The 27,130-nt window shown below is 39.4% G+C and overlaps 1 long non-coding RNA gene across 1 annotated transcript in view; it reads right to left on the reverse strand.

The window, feature by feature from the left end:
- The window catches only part of LOC116275892, a 63,865-nt gene that overhangs the window by 34,925 nt on the left and 1,810 nt on the right, over nucleotides 1–27,130 (reverse strand). The window contains exon 2 of the long non-coding RNA XR_004185342.1: nucleotides 4,744–4,895. This is a non-coding gene — a long non-coding RNA (uncharacterized LOC116275892). The remainder of the gene's footprint in view (nucleotides 1–4,743; nucleotides 4,896–27,130) is intronic.

Here is a 27,130-nt window from a genome sequence, read left to right on the forward strand (position 1 = left end):
CACTGTGCGGCTGATGCTGATAACCTCACGTCTTTGTCCCTAGCCATCTGTAGACATCTTGGGTATGCCTGTCTCCCCAGCAATCTTGGCAGGGTTAAACCAAAGTGAGCCCTTCAAGCAGTACCCCCAAAAGCTGAGGAAGCTGGTCACTCTCCCTGCTCTCCTTCTCTGCTGTGAGGGGAACTCATGGGCCAAGGAAATTGCTCTCAGTGCTGAGCTATGCAGACCAGGGACATCGACTGATGCAGGCAAAATGAAACTCCACTTCCAGCATCTTTATGTGCAGTTTTCTCAAATTTTTTCTCCACTGTGTTAGTAAAGCTTTTTAACTGGATATTTGAGCTCTACCAGAGCAATTTTGCTCATGGTTAGATAATTGTTGTTTGTTTATTTTGTGGGGAGCAAAGGCTGTGTCTCCTACTCCGCCATCTTGCTGATGTCACTCCCTTCTTGCCTGCACTTAAAAAAACAAATTTATTGATGTATGATTTGGATACCATCAAATCCACACATTTCAAATGTACATTACTATGAATCTTAGTAAATTGGTGCAGTTTTTCAACCATTACCATAAATCAGTTCTAGAACATTTGCATCACCACAAAACATTTCTTCATGGCTGTTTATAGTCAATCCCCACTCTCATTCTCAGACTCGGGAATGTATAGGTTTTTATTCTACAGATTTGCCCTTCTAAAATGCAATATAAATTGAATCTTACAATGAGTTGTCCTTTTGTCGGATTTCTTTCCTTTAGCACAATTTATTTACATCTAAATAGTATATTATATTGTATAAGCATGCTACATAGTTTATTAATCAGTGGAAAAACCTTTGAATAGTGTCTAATGTCTGGTTACTATGAATAATGCTTATGAACACTCATGCTTGAGTCTTTCAGCCCTCACCCCCTTCCATGCTTCCACCTTTTGTAGTCTCCCATGTCTATTATTTAACTCTGTATGTCCATGTTTATTCTTTGTTTAGTTCCAGCTTATAAGTGAAAACATGCAGTATTAGGCTTTCTGTTTCTGAGTCATTTCACTTAGGATCATGGCCTCCAGTTCCATTCATGTTGCTACAAATGAATAATTTTATTTTGTATCGCTGAATATTATTCCATGCTCTGTGTGTGTGTTTGCATATATATATATATATCTCCAGGCCTTCACTGATGAACACTTAGGTTGGTTCCATGACTTTGCTACTGTGAATAGTGCTGTGATAAACATAAAAATGCAGGTATCTTTTTGATATAATGACATCTTTGCCTTTGGGTAGATACCTAGTAGTGGGATTGCTGGATTAAATGGGAGTCTTGTTTTTGGTTCTTTAAGATATCTCTATACTGTCATGAAGGTTGCATTCCTTTCCACTTCCATCAACAGTGAATAAGCATTCTCTTTTCTCTGCATCCTCACCATCTGTTGTTGTTTTTTTATTTTTAATAATAGCCATTCTGACTGGTATCTCAGTCAAGATGACATCTCATCATGGTTTTAATTTGCATTTCCCTTATGATTAATGATGTTGAACATTTTTTCATTTTTTTGGCTACCTGTATATTGACATATGCATTACAGCTATATAGATTTTAATCCCACCTCTCCCTCCAAAAAAAAATTGATAAGAATAAACTTTTGGTTTCATTGATATTTTTTGATATTTTTAATTGTTTTTCTGTTTTCTATTTTGATGATTTCTGTTCTGGTACTTATTTTTTCCTTTATTTTACTTAATTCAAGTTAATTTCTACTTATTTTGGGGCATCATAATATGGTATCTTATATTATTGATTTTTAGATGTTTTACTTGTTCTCATTTAAGCATTTAAAGCTACGAATTTCCCTCTGACAACTACTTAGGTGTATCTCATACAGCTTGTAATATTTTGTTTTTATCTTTATTATGGTGAAAATATTTTCTAATTTACTTGTGATATTTTATTAAAATCTGTATAATTAAATTATTAAATAATGATTTCCAAAATAAATTTAAAGTTATTTTTAATATAATTGTGTTGTGATCAGAGAACATGCTTTGTACAATTGCTCCTTTTAAATATAGTGAGACTTGTTTTATGACCTAGGATATGATTTATCCAGAGAATGTGTCATGCTATCTTAGAAAGAATGGGTATTTCTGCCGTTTTGGTATGTAGTGAGCTATAAATGTCAAATTGAGTTGGGTTATTGTGTTGTTCACATATTCTATATCCCTACTAATTTTACTTCTATTCTTCTATCAACTCCTAGAGGATATATATTAAAATATCTAACTGTGATTGTTAAACTCTTTATTGCTTCTTTCAATTCTGTCAGTTATGCTTCATGTAATTTGGGACTCTCTTGTTCAAGCATGTATGATGTTGTAATTGTTATCTTTCTATGTGTGACCATTTATCATTAAGAAATGTCTTTATTTGTCTGTAGTTGTATTTACTGTCTTAAACTATATTTTGTCTGATATTCATATAGTTGCTTCATCTCTCCCATCATTACTGTTTGCATGGTCCACATTCTCTATCCTTTTACTTTTTATGTATTTGTGCCATTTAATCTGAAGGATTTCTTGTGCAGACAGCATATTCTTCATCTTCGTTTTTAAAAAAATCTTGTCTGAACATTTATGATTTTTGATATAATTATTGATATTTGATTTATATCTCCATATTGCTGTTTTATGTAATTTTCATGTATTTTTGTTCTTTTCTCCTTCTTTACTGATATTTATAGTGTATTATTTTAGTTCGATTGTGGATTTCTAATTCTATTTTTTCAAGATATTTTCCTAGAAGTTGTTCTAGGAATATTTCTACATCTATATTTATCCCAAACTTCTTCAGGTTTATCATGATGTCTGTCTGATGAAACACAGCAACTTTGCCACATATAACTCCGTTTTCTCTCTTCTTTGTGCAGTTACACATCACAGCGATATATGTTTTAACTTCTCTCTCCACAGAAAACATTGAGGAGTATCTTCATGACATTGGGATTTGTCAAACATTTATTTAAAAGTCGCAAAAACATTATCAAGACACAATATTGCTAAATTAGATTTTATTAAAATTAATAACTACTGTTCATCAAAAGAAAGTAAACCATCAAGACACATTGTGACAGAGAATAATTATAATACATATATCCACAAATGTGCATATTTGTAAAACTCCTAAAATCAATTAGAAAAAGTAGACTTTCCAGTAGACAATCACAAAAGAGCATATTGAAATGGTCAATAAACCTATGAAAATGCACTCAGTGTCAGTAATGATCAGGTGAATGCAAAATTATTCCAGCATGGGACCAAATATTCAATAAAGTGGTTGAAATGCATGTGAGAATTAATTTCATGTGTCAGCTAGACTGAATCATGGGTTGTGACTTCTGGTTAAACATTATTCTGGGTGTGTCTGTGAGCATGTTTGCGGATGAGCTAAACATCTGAATTGGTGACTAAGAAGATTGTGCTTTCCAGTGTGGGTGAGCCTGATAACAGTCCAAGAAGTCCTGAACAGAAACAAGATGATCAAAAGCAAATTCACTCTCTCCCAGCAGGTCTCTAAGCTGGGACATAAGTCTTGTTCTGCCTTCAGGCTCAGGTTGGAATTTATACCATCAGGTCTCCCAGTACCCAGGATTGCAATCTTGCATCTATCTATTATCTATCTATCTATCTATCTATCTATCTATCTATCTATCTATCTCTATCTCTCTATCTAGCTATCTGTCTATCATCCATCTATCCAATCTGTCTCCTATTGGCTCTGTTTCTGTGGAGAACACTGGTTTTTGTAAAAGAGTGGTTCTGGAGGAACAGAATTTTAAGAATGAGTTCTCTGAATGGATTTTGGGGTCTCTGGAATTGACCCTCTAATCTGATTAGATTTAAAGACACCAATCACTCTATTTATAGTAGTAAAGAAAACACAGTCTATGACATGATCTGGCAATAGAGATATAAAAATATCTTCATTGGATACTACTAATCAAACACTTAGAAGAAGCAAGAAGCGGTATGAATGTGCATATAATTCTGAACACTTTTGGAGAAGTGACAAATATGCAGCAATGTGCCACATTATGAGGTTTTGGTCAACAGCAGACCACATATATATGACTAGTCCCATAAGATTACAATGGAACTGAAAAAAATTCTATTGCTGTCATAACCTCATAGTGCAATGCATTCCTTTTCTATATTTAGATATTTTTAGATACACAAATACTTATCATTGCCTATAGTATTCAACATAGTAACATGCTTTACAGGTTGTAGCCTAGCAGCAATAAGCTATACTGTGCAGCCTAGGTTTGTAGTAAGCTATGCCATCCGGGTTTGTGTGAGTACACTCTATGATGTCACAAAATAACAAAATCACCTAGAACATTTGAAAGAATGTATCTCCATTGTTAAGTGACACATGATTAACAAGGTTGGCTGGTTGCTTCTAAAGTTACTGGACAGAGTGCTGAAAGAGTGACATCAGGGATTAGAATTCCCAGCTCAAGTGCAGCATCAATGGCCAGAAAAATTTATCTGTACTCTTAAAAAGACTCTGATCTGCAGGAGCTACAGGGCTGAACTTGCTAAAAATCACATACACAAATCTTGTGAGTATTTGCCTTACAGAAAGCCAATCACTGAGGTTTACAAGACTGTGATTGTTTTTCCTGTAGGGATCCCAGAGGGACAGGTTTTAACCAAGTGTGATGAATCCATGGCTTAACACTGGCTAACCTGATAGATGAGGGGGTGATCAGCAGCATCTCAAAAGGACTGGACCACTGTGGCTGCAGCTGGCCTTCACCCAGGTGGGATTTTCAGGTCTTCAGCAGGACTTGGTTCCTGGTGTTAAAGAGTGAAGAGGCACATCTATAGGAAACTCGAGCCTTTTGGAAGCAAATTCAGGAAGACTATTTTTAATTGTTTTATATATGATAAAAATCCACAAGTCTCGGGGAGTTCAGAGAAGTAGTCTCTCAGAAAATACTTTGAAGGGGAAGAGGCAACTCACTTTAGTGGGGCTATTGTGTCTTCAGCAAAGCAAGAGAAAAGACCTATTCCTAGGTAAGGTTGTGTCTTGATAACTGTGGTCCCTTTGGTCACAAGTAGGTCCATTCAGCCAGTAGGGCACTTACTGAAGGGGTAGCCTGCCCCTCCACACCTGTGGGTATATCTTGTCAGGTGGGACGAGAGACTGAGAAAAGAAATCAGACACAGAGTCAAAGTATAGAGAAAGAACAGTGGGCCCAGGAGACCGGCACTCAGCATACCAAGGACCTGCACCGGCCCTGGTCTCTCAGTTCCCTCAGTTTTTACTGATTATCATTTTCATTATCTCAGCAAGAGGAAAGCAGTAGGAGAGCAGGATGATAATAGGGAGAAGGTCAGCAAGAAGACATGTGAGCAAAGGAATCTGTGTCACAATTAAGTTCAAGGGGAGGTACTATGCCTGGATGTGCACGTAGGCTGGATTTTTGTTTCTCTCCGCCCAAACGTCTCAGTGGAGTAAAGAATAACAAAGCAGCATTGCTGCCAGCATGTCTTGCCTCCCACCATAGGGCAGTTTTTCTCCTATCTCGGAACTGAACAAATGTACAATCAGGTTTTATACTGAGACATTCAGTTCCCAGGGGCAGGCAGGAGACGGTGGCCTTCCTCTATCTCAACTGCAAGAGGCTTTCCTCTTTCACTAATCCACCTCAGCACAGACCCTTTACGGGTGTCGGGCTGGAGAACATTCAGGTCTTTCTCATCCCACGAGGCCGTATTTCAGACTGTCACATGGGGAGAAACCTTGGAAAATATCTGGCTTTCCAAGGCAGAGGTACCTCTGGCTTTTCATAGTGCATTGCGCCCCTGGTTTATGGAGACTAGAGAATGACGATGACTTTGACCAAGCATACTGCTTGTAAACATTTTGTTAACAAGGCATGTCCTGCACAGCCCTAGATCCCTTAAACTTTGATTCCCTACAACACATGTTTTTGTGAGCTCAAAGCCGGGGCAAAGTGGCTGAGGCAAAGTGGCTGAGTCAAAGTTATAAATTAACAGCATCTCAGCAAAGCAATTGTTCAAGGTACAGATCAAAATGGAACTTCCTATGTCTTCCCTTTCTACATAGACATAGCAACAGTCTGATCTCTCTTTCTTTTCCCCAAACTTAGGAATTTATTTTAGTTTGACCCCTTATAGTCAAGACATGCAAGAGAGCCCATCAATGGCAAAGCTTTTATTTTGTAGCATATTATTGCCAGGTTGCTGTGGCTACCTGGCCTGAGTCCAACCTGTCTCTCAGTGAGACCACCTATGGCCAAGAGACTTAGAGTGAAAAGACTTATATCCAAGTAAACATGTTAGGCCAGACAGGAATGAAGGTGGGTAGGCACTCATTGATTCTTAAAACCCTTTTAAACAACTTAATAGCCAAAACCCAAAAGTCAAAAAGTAAGGTTAATATTCCTGTCTGTTGCAGGAAGTCAGGGACCCCGAACTGAGGGACCAGCTGAAGCTGCGGCAGAAGAACATAAATTGTGAAGATTTCATGGACATTTATTAGTTCCCCAAATTAATCCTTTTATAATTTCTTACACCTGTCTTTACTGCAATGTCTGAACATAAATTGTGAAGATTTCATGGACACTTATCACTTCCCCAATCAACACCCTTGTGATTTCCTATGCCTGTCTTTACTTTAATCTCTTAATCCAGTCATCTTCGTAAGCTGAGGAGGATGTATGTCGCCTCAGGACCCTGTGATGATTGCGTTAACTACACACACTGTAGAGCATGTGTGTTTGAACAATATGAAATCTGGGCACCATGAAAAAAGAACAGGATAACAGCAATGTTCAGGGAACAAGAGAGATAATCTTAAACTCTGATTGCCAGTGAGCCGGTGGAACAGAGCCACATTTCTCTTCTTTCAAAAACAAATAGGAGAAATATCGCTGAATTCTTTTTCTCAGCAAGGAACATCCCTGAGAGAGAGAATGCGCCTCTGAGGGTAGGTCTCTAAATGGCCCCCTTGGGGGTGGCTCTCTTTTACAGTCGAAGCCAAAGGGATGAAATAAGCCCCAGTCTCCTGTAGCGCTCCCAGGCTTATTAGAATGAGGAAATTCCCACCTAATAAATTTTGATCAGACAGATTGTCTGCTCTCAAACCCTGTCTCCTGATAAGATGTTATCAATGACAATGCATGCCCAAAACTGCATTAGCAATTTTAATTTTGCCCCATCCTGTGGTCCTGTGATCTCGCCCTGCCTCCATTTGCTTTGTGATATTTTATACAGTGTGAAGCAAGTGATCTCCGTGACCCACACCCTGTTCATACACTGCTTCCCCTTTAGAAAATCGCTAATAAAAACTTGCTGGTTTTATGACTCGGGGGCATCATGGAACCTGTTGACATGTGATGTCTCCCCTGGACACCCAGCTTTAAAATTTCTCTCTCATAATCTTTCCCTTTATTTCTCACACCTGCTGATGCTTAGGGAAATAGAAAAGAACCCACGTTAACTATCGGGGGTGGGTTCCCCCGATACCTGTCATCAAGCTAAGCCCCCTTGGCTTGCGTACGAAGTCTATCAGCTGTGTCATCTGGGTGCTCCACTGGGCATGGACAGGTGGAGTTGTGCAATTCCTCCTCTCAGGATCAACAGATCTTACAGTGACTTTCATCCAGTTCACCAGGCTGGCTTTCTCTCAGAAATAAGCTCCTGTGTGTCTGGAATGAATATATATATATATATGTGTGTGTGCGTGTATACATATGTTGCAGATGGAGATATGTGTATACATACTACATATACACATATATATGTGTATACATACTATATATAGACACATATATGTGTGTATACATACTACATATACTATACATATATACATACATATATACTATAGTATATATACATACATATATACTATATATACTATATACATAGTGTACATATATACATATATAGTATATATAGTATACTATATTATATATACATATATACATATATACTATATACTATATATACTATACCTACTATACTACTATAGTATATATAGTATGTATACTACAGTATGTATACACACATCTCCATCTGCAACATATATACAAATTTTATATGTATACACATGTATTTTATAAGTATACAAATTTTATATGTATACATATATACACATATATATGCACACATATATATACACACACACATACATATACATATATCTCCATCTACAACAATTCACTGGTGAGGTGCAGGTCATGCATCAACCAAAACATACTCTTCCATTCTACAATGTTTAAAACCAAAGACATTGCTCCAATATTACAATCAATTTTAGTAAAGGTTCCTCAGGAAGCTGATGACACCAATGTATAAAAATGGAACATTTTTAAAAAAACATTATACCCTCTGGTTTCAGCAGTTACTTGGTTTTGCCCTTCCCTCACATTGACTACCTTCTTTGAAACCACAGGTCTCAGAGGTACATTCTGGTTCCCTGACATGATTTCCCCCTTTTGAGGGTAGCCTTGAAACTAGTGATCTGGGCTCAGACCAACCCATGTCTGAATTTGGTCTCCCTTCAGGGTCCGACTCAGCACTCTTACTTTTATTTTAGCTATTATGGATAACAACAACCAAGAGATTGAATATTTCACCAATCTCTTGGTGAAATATAGTAGTCCCAGCTACTCGGGAGGCTGAAGCAGGAGAACGGCTTGAACCCGGGAGGTGGAGCTTGCCGTGAGCCCAGATCGTGCCACTGCACTCCAGCCTGGACAACAGAGCGAGACTCCATCTCAAAAAATAATTAAGTAAAAATAAAGAAAAGGAAACCAAAAGAAAAGAAAAAAGGATTCTTGGGGGAAGAACCTCTTATTCTCATGCAACTGGTTCCTCCATCAGGGAGAAAAGCTCACTTGCTGTGACAAGGAGCTGGCCTCCCTGGCCAGGGGAGGAGATTCCGTGGGCATGCAGCAGGGAATGCTAGCCAGCCACGTGGGGCACCTTGGGGCCCAGGCAGCCACTGTGGCTGATTCCCACGCTGCGTGGCCATGTTTGGACATCATGCATACATGCGGCAGATAAGGCCGTGCACCCCAGCTGATAGGAAAGCGGGAGCATAGAGCTGCCCTGCCCATCTCAGGTGCACTCCTGTGGATGTTGGGGTGGATGTGAACCCCTTCCAGTATTGTAAAAGAAAAAAGAGGTGCCATTACTAAAAAAGAGAAGAGGAATGCCACAGGACCAAAAGGCTCAGAAACAACAGTGAGAAGTTTTGAGTCCCCACTTCCCTCACCCCTTCTCAAGCCCCATGTTCTGGGCAACAAAACTGTTGCAAGAGTTTTTCCTTAGTTCAGCTAAAAGCCGGATTTTTGTCACACAGCCATCAGAGATTAGGCTTGCAGACACTTTGAAAGGTGAGAAAAAAATGGAATTTATTGGGAAAAAAGGGGAAACAGGGACCCTCCACAAAGCCAGAGTCCTTCTAGTGTGCTTCCTGCCTTGCAGATGAATCTCGGGTTCTACCCAGGAAGAGGAGGGGCCAGGCTCCTCCCCACCGTGAAGGGCACAAACTTGTGTGACTCCAGCCCAGTGCGCAGTCCTCCCAGCGCACGGGCTAGTTGGAATTTCTCTGGGGACCCCTTTACACTTGGCTGTCTCAATATCTGATAAAAAATTTAGACATATCAAGAAAAGCCAAGAGTACAGAATCAAGTTATCCTAGAGGAAACCATTGCTTTTCTAGATAAGCATTCAAGATAAACATTTCAGCATCAGGCCACAACAGCAGCTAGAACCAGAAGAAAAACATTACAGAAGCCTGTGAAACCTTTGTAAGAGAGAATTATTGGCCCAGCGCGGGGGCTCACGCCTGTGATCCCAGCACTTTGGGAGGCCGAGGCTGGTGAATCACGAGGTCAGGAGATGGAGACCATCCTGGCTAACACGGTGAAACCCTATCTCTACTAAAACTACAAAAAATTAGCCAGGCGTGGTGGCGGGCGCCTGCAGTCCCAGCTACTCGGGAGGCGGAGGCAGGAGAATGGCCTGAACCCGGGAGGCAGAGCTTGCCGTGAGCCGAGATCGCGCCACTGCACTCCAGCCTGGGCAACAGAGCGAGACTCCCTCTCAAAAAAAAAAAAAAAATATATATATATATATTTATCATCATCCGAGGCCTCTTCAAGTGGAGAATAAAAGCTGAAAGCAGCAAGACACAGCAAAGTTGCACTTCTAAGACAAGAATCTGAGAAGTTTTCAAAAAGTAGCATATTATAGAATCAAAATAAAAACTCCTTGTAATTTTATTAAGAACAAATAAATATTTTAAGGAAGCCTTGTTCTAACATAAAGGGCCAGTGTTAACCTTTTTACATCTCTCTCTCCTGTTTACAGCTTCCTTTTTACCTGGGTTCATAAATAACCCTTCCAAGTCTATAATTTAAATGAATCTTCAGATAACTTTTGAATTAGACAATTTTTTTAAAATACAAACGTACCTTTTTAGCATATTTTATATATAGGATTGTATAATAACTAGAATTTTTATTCTTAGTAACCTTAATTTTTACTGCAATACTTAGGAAGCAAGAAACCCTGAAATGTCTGTCAGATATTAGCATTTTGTAGGTTAGATGATTTTACAATTTTTTAAAGAAAACATGTTTCCCCATATCATAACTTTCTTAATTTGAAATGACCCAGACATGTTTGGATTAGCATCCAAAACAATTTCAAGACTTTAAATTACACAAAAAGGTCACCTACAGTAATTACCTCATCTATATTTTATTTATTTTTAGCAGTTTATCTAGATTATTTATGAGAACTGAGATATCAGACAAATGTAGTCATTTTCTTCTTCACCATCCTTATAACCTGCACATATTAAATGTTTACCCAAGTTAGGGGCTTAAAATTAACTATGTGGACATTATTGCTAATAACTCTGAAGATTCAGCTGCTTTTATTAAACCAGCCACATTAAATTAGACTTATTTCTCAAAAAAAATCCCACAAACACAGATCATTTTCCTCTTGGCTGGGTTTACAATCTTACAAACTTTTGTACCAAACTCTGACACCTTAAAATACCTGGCAGAGACAAATATAAAATCTAGGCAAAAATGTATGCCAAAAATTTGAAAAGCATTTTTATTTTACCAAGAATATTAAAGGCATCTTGTTTAGTAAAGATTTACTTACGTCAAATGAACTTTTTAAATGCTTGGACTTATTTACTTAATTTATGAGTGATCTTCTACTTATAAGTCAATTTGGTACCTTATGTAAACAACACATAATATCCAGAAACATATACACACCTACAAAGATTCAATACCTTTGGCCTCAGAATTCTAGCCGTAAGGTAGCATTACAAACTCACCAGTTTATGAATATGTTCACATGACTAAACTCTCCTCAGTAGGCAATCTTGTGAAGGCTGGGAAACAAAATTTTGGGTAAAGCAGTTTCCATGGTAGTTTGATTTTTTAAGGCCAAACCTCCTCAGACTCCAAAGAAAACTGGGGCCAAATACACTAAAGAAGGACATCACATACTCACCAGGCCTGACCCTGTTGAGAACAGCAGCATTAAAGCCTGGATATGCAGAGCTCCACCTCCCTTTCCTGTTCAGCAGCAAAATGAACCCAATCGTAACACAGCACGACATTTCAAAGACCCATGGAGAGTCCAGAACTTTCTGAACTGCAAAGAACACTTCAGCCAAACAGCATTACAAAAGAATATCACTTTCCTTTGTTCCACTGGCTCCTGATTATATTCAGGCTACTTTTGAAGAGTGTACCCAAGCAAGCTGCATTCTGGGATTGAATTCTGATTTCCCATGACTATATTCTCACACACACACACACACAACACACACACACACGCATGCAAACAACCATCAAAATAGAATATCTAACTGCAGTAGGGACTAACGATCCCCAAGAATGTGGTTTTCTAATTTACACAAGCAGAAATCCAGCAAGTGTGTAGGGGAATAGATATTAAGGGTGTGGCTCAATGAGGGAAGAAATATAAAGTTGAATCTGTATTAATTTATTAATACAGGCTCACTAAGCAGAAATTCTGCACTTATCATTGCAGCTCAGGGAGTTAGAAAGAGCTCTAACTGGTGGGTTGGTTGGCTAAAATATGGATCAAAGATGGACCTCTGTGAGCAAGCTGGAAATGCTGGATACCCCTTGGTTTAACATAGAGATTGGGATCCTAGCCAACATGGTGAAACCCTGTCTCTACTAAAATACAAAAAATTAGCTAGGTGTGGTGGCATGTGCCAGTAGTCCCAGCTACTCGGGAGGCTGAGGCAGGGGAATCGTTTGAACCCTGGAGGAGGAAATTGCAGTGAGCTGAGATCTTGCTACTGCACTCCAGCCTGGTGACACAGTGAGACTCCATCTCAAAAAAAAAAAAAAAAAAAATAGTCCAGATCAATCTATAGTGTTAGAAACCAACATAAAAGGAGGTAACAATTTTAGTGATTGGAAGGGGACTCCTTTGGGCTGTTAATTATGATAATTATAATTCATTAAATATGATATGATTGCATGTGTGTATTCAATTTGTGAGTATTTATAAAGCTGTGTGCTTATTGAGAATAAATGTTTATATATATGCTATGCTTCAATGGAAAGTTTGTATTAAACATTTGTGAGAGGAATAATGGGTAATTGGGTGATGTGTTTCTGTAATGAAGAAACGTAGGTGAAATTACTTTTTTTGTTGTTGTTTTTTACAAAATTGCTTTCTGCTTTCTTAAGGAAACCATACAGACCAAACACAATGTTTGAACTTAATAAATGTATGGCAAACTAGAGAGAGAGAGTTACCGAGAGAGAAAGACAGGGATAAAGAACACACGTGCGCGCGCGCGCACACACACACACACACATTTGAGCCAAGATACCTCCTTTAGATGTCAAGTAAGAAAGATATTGGCAGTGATAGAAGCTGGAAACTGTGTTGCATGGAAGCACGCACTGGAAAGGCCACAGAGTAAGAATCAACAGAATTAATCCATATTGTGCCTCCTGGGAGATTCTTGTTAAAATAAGAGGTTAAAATACTTGTAAAATATATCCTAGTGCATTTTCTGTCCCCTTTCCTCATCAAAATATTTGTGGCTATTATTTTTCAAAAGGGAGAAAAATCATTACCAATAACCAAACTAATTGATTTTCATTGAATATCCAGTGTGTAATAACTTGGGTTAGCTTATGAGTATTTTGAACCACTAGGTGTCCCTGTAAGCAAGGGATTGAATAATTTTTAAAAATCAGCAAGCCTTGGAAAGTTTGACCGACATGATCAGTGAACTTGAGCTAATGTATGTAAAACACCAGGCCCCCGATCTAGATGGCACACTGTTCTCAAGTACACATTGGCAACATGCTGAGCTTGAAACCGATCTCAGTAATTTCAAAGACTTGACATCATCCAGAATATATTCTCTAATGATAATCTGAGATTGTCAGACATCACTAACAAACAATAACTAGAAAATTATTCTTACATTTGACATTTAAATCTCAATATGCATATTTCTATATTAATAACAGTTCAAAGAAAAAAAATGTAATAAATATTTTGATTTGTTTTTTCTTGTTTATTTTTCTTTTCTTTTCTTTTTTTTTTTTTTTTTTGAGAGGGGGTCTCACTCTGTCGCCCAGGCTGGAGTGCAATGGCTCAATCTCAGCTCACTGCAACCTCCACCTCCTGGCTTCAAGCAATTCTCATGCCTCAGCCTCCTGGGTAGCTGGGGTTACAGGCACCCGCCACCATGCCTGGCTAATTTTTGTATTTTAGTGGAGATGGGGTTTCACCATGTTGGCCAGGCTTGTCTGGAACTCCTGACCTCAAGTGAACCTCCTGCCTTGGCCTCCCAAAGTGCTAAGATTACAGGCATGAGCCAACGTGCCCAGCCAATATTTTGATTTGTTAATGAAAATTTCTAGTTAAAAACTTTTGTGTGCCAGGCATGATGGCTTGTGCCTGTAATTGCAACACTTTGGGAGGCCAAGATGGGAGGGTCACTTACAGCCAGGAGTTTGAAACCAGCCTGGGCAACAAAGTGAGACTCCGTTTCTACAAAAATTAAAATTGAAATCCTCAGGCATGGTAGTGCACACCTGCAATCCCAGCTACTCGGGAGGCTGAGGTGGGAGGATCACTTGAACTGAGGAGTTGGAGGCTGCAGGGAGCCGTGATTGCACACCACTGCACTCCAGCCCGGGCGACAAAGAGAGACCTTGTCTCAAACAAATAAATAAACAAAAAACAAACTTCTGTGGTTTTGCAGGACATCAGCCAGATGACACAGTGAGAAACATCAGCCTTTTTCCCCTGCAAAAATAAAAATCAGACAACTATCTGCAAATAAACATAGCCCGGGGAGGGCTCAAAAGTCCAATTAAGAAAGGGGAGCCATACATCTAACAATAAAAGGAAAATAACTGCGTACAAAATATTATTGGAGAGGTCTACAAACTTGAGCTGTCTGGAGACAGCTAGGAACAAGAGGAAGGCTATCAATATCAGACAGACAGTGGGTACCACCTTGATCCTGAATGGTCTGCCCTACAGAAGAATCTGGCAGCCTTTTCTACTGAAGATCTTAACAGCCCAGTGGCAGCTGAAGACTCCCCGCATCTTTCACACAGAGGACTCCCTAGAGTTTATGAGCACAAACCCAGTGGCCTGCCCCACAGAGAATTCCAGGCATTTTGCTACCGAGCTAAACCAATGGCCATTGCTGCCACAGGAACCCTGGAGAGGAAAACACTGCATATCATCCCCCTACAAAGAAGGAGAAACTGTTATTAGCACACAGAAATGGGACAATCGCCCACCAAATAATGCAGGCCCTGTACCCTTACGCGTTCATTTGCTGTCTGCGCCCTGGACTTCACTCAGCTCTGCAACCATTCTATGTATATCTGTGCATCGACCAGTGGAGTTACTACCATGGATGGCTAGCCCACATTCCAAGGCTCCGGAGTCGCAGCTCCATGCTGAACCGACTGGCTCGCACTGCTGGCTGGTGCCCGCTCTCTCACACCAATACCAATGCTGCAGCTGAAGGTGCCGCAGTGCTCAAGCACTGGTGCTGTACGGGGCCTGGGTCGTCTCATCCATGCCAGCTGTTCGCTCCGGGCCCCATCTCACCGATCCATGGGTAATACCATCCGACCCGCCAAAGCGAAGCACCACCATTGCAGGTGACGCGCAGGCTGGACCATTACCAAAGAGACCACACCCTTGGCCATTAAGCTGCATCATGGGAAAAAAAAAGGGATAAGGAGGACTCCAGAATCACTTGCCACTGAATACCCCAAGCAGGTCTTGCTGCCCGGCCATGGACATCTGCAGCTCATGCGTCAGGGGCGTTTACCATCTTTACTCTTCTTCTGACCTCTCGGCATCTTGCAGAAACTATACCTAGCCCTCCACTGGAATGAGAATTCATAGCATCCCACACAGCTGGTGCACTCACATCTCCTGTAGGTGTCTCACCCACATGATCCTCCAAGTGGGGTTGGTAGGCACTGGCAGTAGTATCAATATTTTTTTCCTGTGGGTTTATATATGTCGCTGCTGGGACAAATTTTAACTATGAACATAACAGCTTTTCTGAGTTCTGCAGCAGGGTTCTTTGTATGATAATTTTAAACTGAAGATTTGATGTGAGACCTCAAGTAGTCAGTTTTCTTGCCTGCATGTATATAGTTGAATACTTGGTGGGAACCTTCTGGAAATCTCTGGCTTTGTCTTCTGTGCAGCTGTCTCCTTTCTGATACTCTCCCACATGAGTTATAGTCCTCTTAGTCTCCTAAGACTAAGTTCCATATCCCCAAATCTGGTAGTCTGCCATCCTACACTTGGGTTACCCCTGCCTGCACCATGGTTTGGGAACCCAAGCAGTAAAAGAGGAAAATTATAGGGATCATAGCATTTGTTTCTTGTCGCTCAGGGAATCATAGTTATTCAGTGCCTGTTACAGGATAGATTTTTGTCTGCTGAAAAAAGTTTGTCATTCTAACTCCCAGAATGTAATCTTATTTAGAGATCAATCTTTACAGAGTTAATCAAGATACAATGAGGGTAGGCTCTACTGCATTATGACTGATGTCCTTATAAAAAAGAAAAATTTGGATACAGAGACAGACACACATAGAAGAAAGATTAATTCAATAGACAGAGGAGAAGAGGACAACCATCTAAAAGCCAAGGAGAGAGATTGAGAACAAATGCTTCCCTCACAGGTGCCATCGACACTGCCAGGATCTAGATTTCAGACTTCTAGCATCTGCACCTGGGAGATAATACATGTATGATGTTTAAGGCACCCAATTTGTGTTCCTTTGTTATGGCAGCCCTAGCAAACTAATACAGTGCCTGAGGTCCAGTGTCTGAAACCATTATTTTATATTTTTCTCTGCTTATTTTCTTGTTTAACATGAGAGGGTCCTATTGTCCGCACATTTGTGTCTCCCAAAATTTATATGTTGAAACATAATCAACATATGAATGTGACGGCATTGGGAGGTGGGGCCTTTGAGAGGTGACTAGGTCATGAGAGAGGAGCCCTCAGGACTAGTACTTTTTAAAAAGAGGCCCCAGAGAGCTGCCTTGCCCCTTCCACCATGTGTGGACACAGCTAGATAGCACCTGTGGACCAGAAAGCTGGCCCTCATCAGTCACCCAGATTAAACTGGTAAGAAACATGATGGTATCAATAAAAATTTATCAGAAAATAGTATGTCATTCTAGAGGAATATACCATCATTTTAGACTTCAAGTTATTAATAAAAATAATTTGCCAGTTATGATTAATAGCACATAATGACGGTTAGTCAGAAAAGAAAATACAATATCAGGAATAGAATACAAGTAGTTGTGGAAGCCTAAGGTGACTTTTACTCATCCTCTTTTCTATAAACACCTTAAAAGCTAGATAAAAATTTACAAAGCATCAATTTAAATAAACTGAGGATGCCTGCTTCTGGCCAAGGTGGAGTAAATGTGGGCAGAATTTACCCCTTGTTTTATTACATTCTGGCTGTTACAGCAAAACATCATAAATCAGGAAACATAAATAGCAGAAATTTATTTCTCATAGTTATGAAGGCTGGGAAGTCCAAGATCAATGTGCTAGCAGATTGGGTGTCTGATAGAAGTTTGTAGACAGGCATGTTGAAAACACTTCTGGTTTGTCTGTTCAGCGAAGTGTATGCATTGATGGCTCCAGTTCAGCTCTGCGTACCATTTCAGCATTTTCCATATTTACCAGTCCATGGGATTTGATATTTGTCCATCTGTAGTGGTGCTGTTCCATAAGATAGCAAGTAGCTACATATGACTATGTAATATTAAAATAAAATTATTTAAACTTAAATACAATAAAAATTTTGTCCTTCAGTCATACTTTCCACATTCCAAACTGTCACAGTATACATCATCACAGAAAGTTTGGTTGGACTGCACTGCTCTAGATTCTCAATAACGCCAAAGTAACTTGATATGAGTTACATTTTACAAGTATTACTCTGACTCTTCTGACAGAGCGGCAAGGAAGGGAGAAAGATAATAAAAGACAAGAGACTATTGTGATGATCCAAATTGGAGACGATAATAATTTCACACCTGAGTTGTGGCAATGAAGATGATTTTTTAAAAGTCAGATAAAGGATATATTTCTGATAAACAGCTAATGGACTTGCTGAGACTTTGCATGAAAACTCATGAGGATTCCAAAGTTTTTGTTTGAGCAAATAAAACAATGATGTTACCATTTAGTAAGATGGGAAAGAAGGTGGCAGGAGTAAATTTGAGACAATGAAGCAGATTATGAGTTAAGTTTAAAATGAGATGACAGAAAGGCAATTGGATACGACTCTGAGATTCAGGGGATAAGACTTCCTTGGAGATTAGAAGTTGACAGTCATCAATTTATTGACTTGAGAAGAGTGGCATCAGCAACATGGAAGACCAGGATGCTCCCAGTCCATACCACCCACAGATGTATTGAAAAAAAAAAAACTGAAACTGGCTAAAATAACTTGAGAGGAGTTCTGGAAAATAGACCAATGTCTTCAGTAACCAAGTAAATGTAAATGATCCATCTTCTATATTCTTTCTAATTTTTTTTTGTTACTCATTAACCATCCCTACATACCCTTCACCCTCTCACTATCCTTGCCAGCTTCTGATAACCATCTTTCTGCTCTCTGTCTCTATTAGTTCACTGTTTTGATTTGTAGATCTCACAAATAAGTGAGAACATGTGAAGTTTGTCTTACTGTGTCTGGTGTATTAGTCCATTTTCACACTGCTATAAAGAACTACCTGAGATCAGGTAGTTTATAAAGAAAACAGGTTTAATTGACTCACAGTTCCACATGGCTGGGCAGGCGACTGGAAACTTACAATCACGGTGGAAAATGAAGGGGAAGCAAGGAACATCTTACATGGAGGCAGGAGAGAAAGGGAATGAGGGGGAAAGTCCTATATTTTTAAACTATCAGATCTCATGAGAACTCACTCACTATCACAAGAACAGCATGGAGGAAATCTGCCGTCATGATCCAATCACCTCCCACCAGGTCTGTCCCTCGACACATGAGCATTACAATTTGAAGTGAGATTTGGGTGGGGACACAGAGCCAAACCATATCACCTGGCTTATTTCACTTACCATAGTGCCCTCCAATTCCATCCTTGTTGTTGCAAATGACAGGATTGCATTTTTTTAATGGTTGAATAGTACTCCATTGTGATAAGTACCACATTTTCTTTATTCATTTCTCTGTTGATGGACCCTTATGTTGCTTCCAAATCTTAGCTATTGTGAACAGTGCTGTAACAAACATGAGAGTAAAAATATCTCTTAGATATACTGGTTTCTTTTCTTTTAGGCATATACCTAAAAGTAGAATTGCTGGATCATATGGTAGCTCTGTTATTAATTTTTCTGAGGAAACTCCAAACTGTTCTCCATAGTGGTTGTATAATTTACATTCCCACCAATAGTGTATGGGGGTTCCTTTTTCTCCATATCCTCTCCAGCATGTGTTAATGCCTGTCTTTTGAGTAAAAGCCATTCTAACTGGGGTGAGATAATATCTCATTGTAGTTTTCATTTACATTTCTCTGATGATCAATAATGTTGAGCACCTTTTCACATGCCTGTTGGTGATTTGTATGTCTTCTTTTGAAAAATGCCTATTCAAATATTTTCCCCATTTTTAATCAGATTATTAGATTTTTTCCTATAGAGTTATTAGAGCTCCTTACATGTTCTGGTCATTAATCCCTTGTCATATGGGTAGTTTGAAAATATTTTCTCCCATTCTGTGGTTGTCTCTTCACTTTGAAATTTGTTTCCTTTGTTGTACAGGAGTTTTTTTTAACTTGATGTGATCCCATTTTTTCCATTTTGTTTTGGTTGTCTGTGCTCGTGGGGTATTACTTAAGAAATATTTGCCCAGACCAATGTCCTGGATAGTTTCCCTAATGTTTTCTAGCAGTAGTTGCATAGTTTGATATATTAAAGTCTTTAATTGATTTTAATTTGATTTTTGTATATGGCAGGAGATAGGGGTCTAGTTTTATTCTTCTACATACGGATAGCCACTTTTCATAGCACCTTTTACTGAAGAAACTGTATTTTCCCCAGTGTGTGATCTTGGCACTTTTGTCAAAAATGAATTCACTGTAGGTGTTTACATTTGTTTCTGGGTTCTCTATTCTGTTCCATTGGTCTGTGTGTCTGTTTTTATACCAGTACCATGCTGTTTTGGTTACTATAGCTCTCTTTGTAATATAATTTGAAGTCAGGTAATGTGATTCCTCCACTGTTGTTCTTGTTGCTGAAATAACTGGCTATTTTGAGTCTTTTGTGGTTCCATATAAATTTTAAGACTTTTTTCCCATGTATGTGAAGAATGTCATTGGTATTTTGGTAAGAATTGCATTGAATTTACAGATTGCTTTGGGTAGTATTGATATTTAACCATATAGATTCTGCCAGTCTATTAACATGGAATATATTTCCATTTCTTTGTTGTCCTCTTCAATTTCTTTCATCAGTATTTTATAGTTTTCACTGTAGATATCTTTCACTTCTTTGGTTAAGTTAATTCCTAGGTGTTCAACATTTTTATGGCTATTGTAAGTGGAATTACTTTTTAAAATTTCTTTCTCAGATTGTTCACTGTTGGTATATAGAAATGCTACTGATTTTTGTATGTTGATTTTTTAAAGATTATATTCTATATATTTCTATGTATATGAAATACAAAACCAGGCAAAACTAATCTATGGCATAGGATTCAGGACAGTGGTCAGTATAGGGGAGGGAATCATGGTAAAGAGGTCATGAGGAGCTCGGAGGGTGCTGTCATGCTCAGTTTCCTAATCTAGGTACAGGTTACAATGGTGTGTTTCAGGTTTTATTATTATTATTATACTTAAGTTCTAGGGTACATGTGCACAATGTGCAGGTTTGTTACATATGTATACATGTGCCATGTTGGTGTGCTGCACCCATTAACTTGTCATTTACATTAGGTATATTTCCTAATGCTATCCCTTCCCCCCCCCACCCACTCCATGACAGGCCCCAGTGTGTGATATTCCCCTTCCCAGTCCAAGTGTTCTCATTGTCCAATTCCCACCTATGAGCTTGCGAACATGGTGTTTGGTTTTTTTGTCCTTGTGAAAGAGTTTGTTGAGAATGGATGGTTTCAGTTGCATCCATGTCCCTACAAAGGACACAAACTCATCCTTTTATGGCTGCATAAAAATTCCATGGTGTTTATAAAATACATTTTCTTAATCCAGTCTGTCACTGATGGACATTTGGGTTGGTTCCAAGTCTTTTTGTTATTAGACAGTGCTGCAATAAAACATACATGTGCATGTGTCTTTATAGCAGCACGATTTATAATCCTTGGGTATATACCCAGTAATAGGATGGCTGGGTCAAATGGTATTTCTAGTTCTAGATCCTTGAGGAATCGCCACACTGTCTTCCACAATGGTTGAACTAGGCTTACAGTCCCATCAACAGTGTAAAAGTGTTCCCATTTCTCCAAGTACATCCTCTCTAGCACCTGTTGTTTCCTGAATTTTAATGATTACCATTCTAACTGGTGTGAGATGGCATCCCATTGTGTTTGATTTGCATTTCTCTGATGGCCAGTGATGATGAGCATTTTTAATGTGTCTGTTGGCTGCATAAATGTCTTCTTTTGAGGTGTGTCTGTTCATATCCTTCACCCACTTTTGATGGGGTTGTTTGTTTTTTTCTTTTTGTAAATTTGATTGAGTTCTTTATAGGTTCTGGAATATTAGCCTTTGTCACATGAGTAGATTGCAAAAATTTTCCCATTCTGTAGGTTTCTGTTCACTCTGATGGTAGTTTCTTTTGCTGTGCAGAAGCTCTTTAGTTTAATTAGATCCCATTTGTCAATTTTGGCTTTTGTTGCCACTGCTTTTGGTGTTTTGCTTACATGAAGTCCTTGGCTCATGCCTATGTCGTGAATGGTGGCCACCAGGTTTTCTTCCAGGTTTTATGGAGTTTAGGTCTAACATTTAAGTCTCTAATCCATCTGAATTAATTTTCGTATATGAGTAAGGAAAGGATCCAGTTTCAGCTTTCTACTTATGGCTAGCCAATTTTCCTATAGCACTACTTATTATTAAATAGGGAATTCTTCCCATTTCTTTGTTGTTGTCAGGTTTGTCAAAGATCAGATGGCTGTAGATGTGTGGTAATATGTCTGAGGGGCTCTGTTCTGTTCCATTGGTCTATATATCTCTGTTTTGGTACCAGTACTCATGCTGTTTTGGTTACTGTAGCCTTAGTATAAGTTTGAAGTCAGGGCAGTGTGATGCCTCCAGCTTTGTTCTTTTGGCTTACTGTCTTGGCACGCGGGGTCTTTTTTGGTTCCATATGAACTTTCAGCATTTTTTTCCAATTCTGTGAAGAAAGTCATTGGTAGCTTAATGGGGATGGTATTGAATCTTATAAATTCACCTTTGGGCAGGTATGGGCTTTCACAATATTGATTCTTTCCTATCCATGAGCATGGTATGCTCTTCCATTTGTTTGTGTCCTCTTATTTCACTGAGCAGTGGTTTGTAGTTCTCCTTGAAGAGGTCTCCTTTACATCCCTTTGTAAATTGATTCCTAGGTACTTTTATTCTCTTTAGCTATGGTGAATGGGAGTTCATTCAAGGATTTGGCTCTCTGTTTGTCTGTTACTGGTATCAAAATGCTTGTGATTTTTAAGACTGATTTTGTATCCTGAGACTTTGGTTGAAGTTGCTTATCAGCTTAAGAAGATTTTGTATTGAGATGATGGGGTTTTCAAATATACAATCATGTCATCTGGTAAACAGGGACAATTTGATGTCTTCTTTTCCTAACTGAATACGCTTTATTTCTTTTATCTTGCCTTGACGTTCTAGCCAGGTCTCCAACACTATGTTGAATAGGAGTGGTGAGAGTAGGCATCCTCGCCCGTGCCAGTTTTCAAAGGGAATGCTCAATTTTGCCCATTCAGTACATATTCACTGTGGGTTTGTCATAAATAGCCTGGCTATTTTGAGATAATGCACTCATCAATAAATTTAATTTATTGAGAGTTTTAGCATGAAGGGCTGTTGAATTTGTCAAAGGCCTTTTCTGCATCTGTTGAGATAATCATGTGGTTTTTTGTCTTTGGTTCCGGGCTTTATATGCTGGATTACATTTATTGATTTTGTGTATTCTTGAACCGCCTTTGCATCCTGCGGGATGAAGCCCACTTGGATTATGCATAAGCTTTTCATATGCTGCTGAATGAATGGCCAGTATTTTATTGAGGATTTTTGCATTGATGTTCATCAGGATATTGGTCTAAAAATTTTTTGTTGTATCTCTTGTCAGGCTTTGCTATCAGGATGATGTTGGCCTCATAAAATGAGTTAGGGAGGATTCTTCTTTTCTATTGATTAAAATAGTTTCAGAAGGAATGGTACCAGCCCTCCTTGTACCTCTGGTAGAATTCGCCAGAATCCATCTTGGTCCTGGACTTTTTTGGTTGGTAGGCTATTAATTATTGCCTCAATTTCAGAGCCTGCTATTGGTCTATTCAGGGATTCAACTTCTTCCTGATTTAGTCTTGTGAGTAAGTGTCCAGGAAATTATCCATTTCTTCTAGGTTTTCAGTTTTATTTTATGAGGTGTTTTATAGTATTCCCTCTGATGGTAGTTTGTATTTCTGTGGGGTCGTAGTATCCCCTTTATCATCTTTTATTATGCTTCTATTTGATTCTTTTCTCTCTCTTTTTCTTTCTTTATTAGTCTTATAGTGGTCTATCAATTTTGTTGATTTTTCAAAAACCAGCTCCTAGATTCATTGAATTTTGAGGGTTTTTTTGTGTCTCTATCTCCTCTAGTCTCTGCCTGATCTTAAGTTATTTCTTGCCTCTGCTAGCTTCTTTTAAATGTGTTTGCTCTTGCTTCTCTAGTTCTTTTAATTGTGATGTTAGGGTGTCAATTTTAGGTCTTTCCTGCTTTCTCTTGTGGGCATTTAGTGCTATAAATTTCCCTCTACACACTGCTTTAAATGTGTCCCAGAGATTCTGGTATGTCGTATCTTTGTTCTCATTGATTTCAAAGAACATCTTTATTTCTGCCTTCATTTCATTATGTACCCAGTAGTCATTCAGGATCAGGTTGTTCAGTTTCCATGTAGTTGAGCGGTCTTGATTGAGTTTCTTAGTCCTGAGTTCTAGTTTGATTGCACTGTGGTCTGAGAGACAGTTTGTTAAAATTTCTATTCTTTTACATTTGCTGAAGAGTGCTTTACTTCTAGCTATGTGGTCAATTTTGGAATAAGTGCGATGTGGTGCTGAGAAGAATGTGTATTCTGTTTATTTGGGGTGGAGAGTTCTGTAGATGTCTATTAGGTCCACTTGGTGCAGAGTTGAGTTCAATTCCTGGATATCCTTGTTAACTTTTTGTATCATTGATCTGTCTAATGTTGACAGTGGGGTGTTAAAGTCTCCCATTATTATTCTATGTGAGTCTAACTCTCTTTGTAAGTCTCTAAGGACTTGCTTTATGAATCTAGGTGTTCTTGCATTGGGTGCATATATATTTAGGATAGTTAGCTCTTCTTGTTGAATTGATCCCTTTACCATTATGTAATGGCTTTCTTTGGCTCTTTTGATCTTTGCTGGTTTAAAGTCTGTTTTATCAGAGACTAGGATTGCAACCCCTGCCTTTTTTTGTTTTCCATTTGCTCGGTAGATCTTCCTCCATCCCTTTATTTTGAGCCTATGTGTGTCTCTGCAGGTGAGATGGGTCTCCTGAATACAGCAAACTGATGGGTCTTGACTCTATCCAATTTGCTAGTCTGTGTCTTTTAATTGGACCATTTATTCCATTTACGTTTATGGTTAATATTGTTATGTGTGAACTTGATCCTGTCATTATGATATTAGCTGGTTATTTTGCTCACTAGTTGATGCAGTTTCTTCCTAGCATCGATGGTCTTTACATTTTGGCATGTTTTTGCAATGGCTGGTACCTGTTGTTCCTTTCCACGTTTAGTGCTTCCTTCAGGATCTCTTGTAGGTAGGCCTGGTGGTGACAAAATCTCTAAGCATTTGCTTGTCTGTAAAGGATTTTATTTCTCTTTCACTTATGAAACTTAGTTTGGCTGGATATGAAATTCTGGTTTGAAAATTCTTTACGAATGTTGAATATTGGCCCTCACACTCTTCTGGCTTGTAGAATTTCTGCCGAGAGATCTGTTGTTAGTCTGATGGGCTTCCCTTTGTGTGTAACCTGAGCTTTCTCTCTGGCTGCCCTTAACATTTTTTCCTTCATTTCAACTTTGGTGACTCTGACTATTATGTGTCTTGGAGTTGCTCTTCTCAAGGAGTATCTTTGTGGCGTTCTCTGTATTTCCTGAATTTGAATGTTGGCCTGCCTTGCTAGGTGGGGGAAGTTCTCCTGGATAATATCCTGCAGAGTGTTTTCCAACTTGGTTCCATTCTCCCCATCACTTTCAGGCACACCAATCAGATGTAGATTTGGTCTTTTCACATAATCCCATATTTCTTGGAGGGTTTGTTCATTTCTTTTTACTCTTTTTTCCCTAAACTTCTTTTCTCACTTCATTTCATTCATTTGATCTTCAATCACTGATAATCTTTCTTCCAGTTGATTGAGCTGTTTACTGAAGCTTGTGCATTTGTCACATAGTTCTTGTGTCATGGTTTTCATCGCTATCAGTTCATTTGTGGAATTCTCTGCATGGGTTATTCTAGTTATCCTTTCTTCCATTCTTTTTTCAAGGTTTTTAGTTTCTTTACACTGGGTACATAGTTCCTCCTTTAGCTCTGAAAAGTTTGATCAATTGAAGCCTTCTTCTCTCAACTCATCAAAGTCATTCTCCGTCCAGCTTTGTTCCGTTGCTGGTGATGAGCTGCGTTCCTTTGGAGGCGGAGATGCACTCTGATTTTTTGAATTTCCAGCTTTTCTGCACTGCTTCTTCCCCATCTTTGTGGTTTTATCTGACTTTGGTCTTTGATGATGGTGATGTACTGATGGGGTTTTGGTGCGGGTGTCCTTTATGTTTGTTAGTTTTCCTTCTAACAGTCCACCCTCAGCTGCAGGTCTGCTGGAGTTTGTTTGAGGTCCATTCCAGACCCTGTTTGGCTGGGTATCAGCAGTGGAGGCTGCAGAAGATAGAATATTGCTGAATAGCAAGTGTTGCTGTGTGATTCTCGCTCTGGAAGCTTTGTCTCACAGGTGTACCCAGCCGTGCAAAGTGTGAGGTGTCAGTCTGTGCACCTAGTGGGGGATGTCTCCTAGTTAGGCTACTCAGGGGTCAGGGACCCACTTGAGCAGGCAGGCAGTCTGTTCTCAGATCTCAACCTCCATGCTGGGAGAACCAATGCTCTCTTCAAAGCTGTCAGACAGGGACATTTACATCTGCAGAGGTTTCTGCTGCTTTTTGTTAAGCTATCCCCTGTCCCCAGAGGTGGAGTCTATACAGGCAGGCAGGCCTCCTTGAGCTGTGGTGGGCTGCAACCAGTTCGAGCTTCCTGGTGGCTTTGTTTACCTACTTAAGCCTCAGCAATGGTGGGAGCCCCTCCCCCAGCCTTGCTGCCACCTTGCAGTTAGATCTCAGACTGCTGTGCTAGCAATGAGGGAGGCTCTGTGGGCATGGGACCTTCCGGGCCAGGAGTGGGATAAAATCTCCTGGTGTGCTGTTTGCTAAGACCCTTGGTAAAGCACAGTATTAGGGTGGGAGTTACCCGATTTTCCAGATGTTGTGTGTCTCAGTTTCCCTTGGCTAGGAAAGGGGAATTCCCTTCCCCCTTGCACTTCCCAGGTGAGGCAATGCCTCGCCCTGCTTCAGATCTCGCTGGTTGGGCTGCATCCACTGACCAGCACCAACTGTCCGACACACCCCAGTGAGATGAACCCAGTACCTCAGTTGAAAATGCAGAAATCACTCTTCTTCTGTGTCGCTCATGCTGGGAGCTGGAGGCTGGAGCTTTTCCTATTTGGCCATCTTGGGCGCCCCTCTCTAAGCTAATTTTTTAAAGATATTTTTATTTCAGGTTGGCCCCCAATTGGTAGAAATTCACAACTCTTCAGTTTTAGGTCTCTCTGCCTCCCATTTCAGAATCGTGCAGCAGAATTGCATTATTTTGAATACTGTAATGTATAATTTGTGATTATTCCAATTATTACAATAAAGATTGCTTTGCATGAATAAACTACAGTGTACAACCATGTGTGGATAAATGGATGAGATACTTAAGAACAGAAGTGTTAATAAACTAAGAGTGTAGGCTGGGTGCGGTGGCTCATGTCTGTAATCCCAGCAACTTGGGAGGACGAGGCAGGCAGATCACCTGAGCTCAGGAGTTCAAGACCAGCCCGATCAACATGGAGAAATCCTGTCTCTACTAAAAATACAAAATTAGCCAGGCATGGTGGTGCATGCCTATAATCCTAGCTACTCGGGAGGCTGAGGCAGAAGAATGGCTTGAACTGGGGCAGCAGAATTAGCAATGAGCCAGGATC

This window comes from Papio anubis, chromosome 7, assembly GCF_008728515.1.
Source record: "Papio anubis isolate 15944 chromosome 7, Panubis1.0, whole genome shotgun sequence".
Lineage (NCBI taxonomy): Eukaryota > Metazoa > Chordata > Mammalia > Primates > Cercopithecidae > Papio > Papio anubis.